General features: G+C 38.5%; 1 pseudogene; it reads right to left on the bottom strand.

Moving 5' to 3' along the window:
• Positions 1-4,283: 4,283 nt before the first annotated feature.
• On the bottom strand, positions 4,284-4,381 carry LOC145573543 (small nucleolar RNA R71; annotated as a pseudogene).
• Positions 4,382-5,483: the final 1,102 nt, after the last annotated feature.

Raw genomic sequence — 5,483 nt, 5'->3', positions numbered from 1 at the left:
CTAAATACCCCGAATGGGTCGCAAATGTGGTACCAATTACTAAGAAGTATGGTAGGGTAAGAATGTGTGTCGACTACAAAGATCTAAATAAGGCAAGTTCAAAGGACGACTTCCCTTTACCACACATAGACATTCTAGTAGATAATACGGCGAATCACGCGCTTATCTCATTTATGGATGGATACGTAGGACATAACCAGATTCTCATGGCTAAAAAATACATGGAAAAAACCTTTATAACACCTTGGGATACTTACAATTACACGGTAATGCCATTCGGGTTGAAAAACGCGGGTGCCACTTACCAAAGAGCAGCGACTGCTTTACTCCATGACATGATGAATAAAGAAGTTGAATTATACGTGGACGATATGATTGTAAAATCAAAGGACTATCCAGGCACCAAATAGCCTTAAGGAAATTCTTTGAGAGATTAAGAAAATATAACATGAGGCTAAACCCACCCAAGTGTGCATTTGGAGTCACCTCAGGAAAACTCTTGAGCTATGTCATTAGCTCTAAAGGAATAGAGATAGATCCAACCAAAATCAAAGCAATCATGTCAATGCCGTCTCCCAAAACCGAGAAACAAATTCGAGGATTTGGCCGGTTGCAATACATAAGTAGGTTCATATCTAAACTCAGTACAATATGTGAACCAATATTCAAGAAGCTCAAAAAGAATGTACCAGTAATATGGGACGACGAGTGTCAAAAACCCTTTGATAAAATCAAAGTCTATCACGCTAATCCCCCTATACTAGCACCTGCACTTCCAGGAGTCCCTCTTCGGTTATACCTAACGGTTACCAAAGAAACAATGAGAGCTATGCTAGCACAAGAAGTAGAAAATAAAGAAAACGCCATCTACTACTTAAGCAAAAAGATGCTCGAGTATGAAGTTCACTACACATCGCTTGAAAAATTGTGCCTTGCATTAGCGTGGGCCACAACCAAGATAAGACACTACATGCTTATCCATACAGTGTATATAGTATCTCGAATGGATCCTCTTTTGTACCTCTTTGAGAAATCCACACTCAACGAGCGAATATCTAGATGGATAGTCAACTTAGCTCAATTTGATGTAAGATTCATGCCTCAAAAAGCAACCAAAGGATCAGTGGTTTCGGACTTCTTAGGGAATTTCTCAATTGAAGATTCGACACCAATACATGAAAACTACTTTACGGACGAAGACTTAATGATCACGGAAGATGATTCTTGGACATTATAAAGAATAACATGTCCCAATCTCAATAAAGTTAGATTTCGACATTACCAACAATGCCGTGGAATACGAAGCATGTGTAGTAGGCCTTGAAATTGCTTTGACATTGGGAGTAAAGAAGCTACGCATATTCGAAGACTCTTCTCTCATCATCAACCAGATCTCCAAAAGATGGAAAGTAAGGAGTGAAAGTTTAGCCCCTTATCAAACATACTTAGAAACACTTACTAACCAACTCGAGAAGGTAGAATATACATATATATCTACTAAGAGAGGAGATCAATTTGTGGATGCCTTGGTAAGACTAGCCTCGATGGTTAGAATTCCTAAGGAAATTGAGCAAATGCCTTTAACAATAGAAAAAAGGCATAAGCCAGCTTATATTCAAGCCATGGAAGATGATGAAATAGTTCCAGAAGAAAAAGAAGAGGAAGAGGAACCTTGGTACACTGACATCTTTAATTATGTCACCAAAGGAGAATATCCACTTCATGCTTACAAGAGAGCAAAACGCGCTCTAAGACTTTTGGCTTCCCAATTCGTGCTCATAAACAATGAGATACACAAAAGGGTACCTAAAGGAAGAGCTCTCTTATGTGTAAGTAAAGAGGAAGCTCAAAGGGTGATGAGAATAATCCACGAAGGAGCATGTGGAACTCATATGAACGGCAAAATGCTGTCCAAAAGATAATCCGTCAAGGGTATTATTAGACTACCATGAATAGGGATTTGATGAGTGTCATTTATGGCACTCATTTAGCTTCTTTTAGGATGATTTTTCATTGCTTTTACATCTCTTTTACCTCATTTTCTCTAGTTTTACTTGTATTTTCTCTATTTTGCTTCTTCCTTAGTTGTTTCCTTATTTTCTTGTTTCTCTTTGTTTATTTTGCATTTTCTTATTTACTTATTTGCTTTTCTTTGATTTTAGAAAGTTGGTGATGTTCGAGAAGCTCATTGGCGTTCTCTCGGGGTATTCAAGGTCAAAGATGCATCCCGGTTCCCCCTCTTGAAGCTAAAAACCAAAGGAGTGCAAGAGTCAAGTCTTCAAGGCCGCGCTCTCATGTCGCGTGGACATTAAAAGACGGTGTTGAACCCACCGTAAGGGCTTCAAGAGACTGCCTCCCCAACATGCATCATGTGGAGCGCACGGGGGCATCTTCGAGCGCACCCAAGACACATCCTCTGCTCCCAAGGCGCAGCCGCGCGCGAGGGAGGAGCGGTCGCGCAGGTGGATGGCACGGCCATGCAGCTGCCAGAAGCGGCCGTGCGTCTTTCCTCCCCCTGTTTCCGTACCCATTTTGTTGCAGCCGCGCTTAGGGGTGAGAGGTCACGCCTTTTGAGGTCTCTTTTGGGCGTCTAACTAACTTCTCTTTAGTGAATTTTACTATATATAGATTTTCTTCATTTCTAGAGAGAGAAGGACTTGTTTTAGAATTAGAATTAGACTTTGATTAGAATTTTAAAGAGAGAAGCTCTTGGTTTTGTGATATTGTTCTTATTAGAGAGAAAAACTTGGTGTTTGATGATTGTGATATTGAAATCTTCATTCCTATTTGATATTGATCAAAGTTTTGTAATAATTATTTCCTTTTTCAATGCAATTTTATGTTTGATTTTGAAATATTGTTGAATTTCTATTGTTTAGCTTGATTTTAATTGTTGCTATTTGGATTACAATGTTGATGATGAGATTGATGATTATTTTTGTTATGCTTTTCAATTTTACCATGAGTAGTGAGTAGTTCCTTTGCTAGGGATGTAGTGAAGCATGTATTAGTGATAATCTATAGCTAATTTGGGGTTTTTGATTGATTTGTTGATGTGATTAAATTGGTTGATGAAATTTGTGCATGTGTTTGATTTAAAGAGGAGTAGCTAACGTTGATGATCATGCTAGATTGCATAATAGCTTTCAATGACACGAACAATTGATTTGGATGCTATTATTATCGATTGATCTTGATTTGCAATTTTCCTTTGAAGTCATTTGTAGAGACATCTAGCTTGACCCTAGGAAATAGCTTTTTGAGTGATTTTGATTCAAATATCGTTTTCCCTTGCATTGCTTAATTGATCTAATTCCCGTCAAATTAGCAAGTTTATCATTGGTTCATCTGGATCCTAAATTCCCTAGTGTTTTGATAATTGATTTCCATTTGTTAGTTTGATTGAATTGATTTTGATAGCTTAGACCAACCCGTCATTGTAAGATTTCAGAATATCTTAGCTTAGACCTTAGCAATACCGCCTTTCCTTGGGTTCGACCTAGACTTGGTTCTATACCTAGGGTTGGGTTTGGTTTTACAAATTTTATTTTTATCGGGGAATCTAGTTTCCAACGACCTAGGTTTATCCCTTGTTAAAAAATGGCGCCATTGCCGGGGAAGGCATGGTGATTGCTATTGTCGATTGAGTCTATTCCATTTTATTTGAAAAATACTAAAAAAATTTCTTCCTTTTAGGCTACATTTGTAGCCTTACTATTGATATTTTGCTTTGAGTTTTGTATGCGTAGGGCACGAGATCGAAATTTAGTGCCATTTGATCGGAAAATTGAGAGGACCGTAACAAGTATAAGGAATGCCAATCGTCCCTCAAGTTCAAGTCCCGCATGAGAGGAAATCCATCAAGAAGATGAAGAAGAAGAACGAGAAAGCATGGGTGCTAATCCGAGAGCAGCATTGAAGGAGTTGGGAACTCCGGGAGCTTATAGGTTTGAAAGTGGGATTGTTCCTCCTACGACACCGGAAAATGATTTTGAGATAAGATCGGCGATAATCACTTTGATAGAGAGGCATCAATATAGTGGTGCAAAGCATGAGAGCCCCTAAACCATCTTAAGTAATTTGAGAAGTATTGCAACACAATCAAGGTGAATGGGGTTTCTCAAGAGTTCATTCGACTTAAACTTTTCCCTTTCTCTTTTATTGGATGTGCCTTAGAGTGTTTAAATAAGGAGGTGAAGCCAAACTCTTTGAGAACATGTTATGAAGTGACTAAGGAGTTTCTATCTCGGTTCTATCCACAAAAGAAGACGGCCGAAGCAAGAGCTCTCATTCAAAGATTCAAGCAAAAGCTGAATGAAATTCTTTATGAGGCATGGGAAAGGTATAAGGAGTACCAAAGAGAGTGCCCACACCATGGGATTCCTACTTGTCAAATCATCTATATCTTCTATGGAGGTTTAAGCCCCCAAGGCAAGTCTTGCTTGGATGCCGGTACCGGAGGTCCTATCATGAACAAAACGGAGGATGAAGTGGTGGACATAATTGAAGATGTGGTGAGATATCACATGGATTGGCAAGAAGGTGAGAGAGAGTTGACGAGAAAAAGTGGTTCAACGGTTTATTCAATCAACTATCTCAATGCCATCAACAATTTGTCCTCATAAATCTCAAACTTGGGAAAGGAGATGACCTCAATTAAGGCAAAGCTTGAGAATGCTTCTTCACAAGCACCTATTCTTCCCTCCTATAATAAGGGGAGAGGTACATCTTCTAACTCTACTCCTCCTTCAACTTCGAATAATATGCCAAATGGATATGTGTTTTGTGATGTATGTGGGTCATATGACCATGATTCTTCTAATTGTCCACATGCATTTGAGAATTGTGATGATGTTCATAATAATGATTATGAGCAAGTGAATTTTGTTTCAAATATCAATAATGGACAAAGATATAATGGACCAAGAAACTTTGGGAATAGAAATGCTCACTAATAAGGGAATTTTGATAATTATAACAATGGTGGTTATAGAAAACAAGGAAATCAAAATTTCCGAGGGAACTATAATAATCAAGGCTATAATAATCAAAATCAAAGCCAAGGGTATGGAAACCAAAGCCAAGTTCAAGGCTATGGTAACCATTACCAAAACAATGGCCAAAATCAAAATCGGGGTAATTTGAGCAACCAAAACCGGGGGAATTTTCAAAACAACAACCAAAGGGAACCCCCACCCGGATTTGCTCCAAGAACTCAAGGTAGTGGTGAAAATTCCTATGCTAAACCTTCATCTTCTAGAACTACCTTGGAAGAAATCATCGAGAACCAAACTAAAATTTTGAACACTTATATGTCGGTAAGTGATAAAAAGTTCAATGAGATGATGATACACAATAAGATGCTTGAAACTTAAATCACTCAATTGGCTAATACCTTGAAAGAGAGTGTTAATGCTAGCCCTTCTTCTTTACCCTCACAAGGAGTTGAACCTAAGAAACCCGTGTATTCTATCACCACAATG

This window comes from Chenopodium album, chromosome 12 (assembly GCF_948465745.1).
Source record: "Chenopodium album chromosome 12, dcCheAlbu1.1, whole genome shotgun sequence".
In the NCBI taxonomy this organism is placed as follows: Eukaryota; Viridiplantae; Streptophyta; class Magnoliopsida; order Caryophyllales; family Amaranthaceae; genus Chenopodium; species Chenopodium album.
Note: the sequence above shows the minus strand (reverse complement) of the source record. Positions and strands in the feature narration are given on the sequence as shown.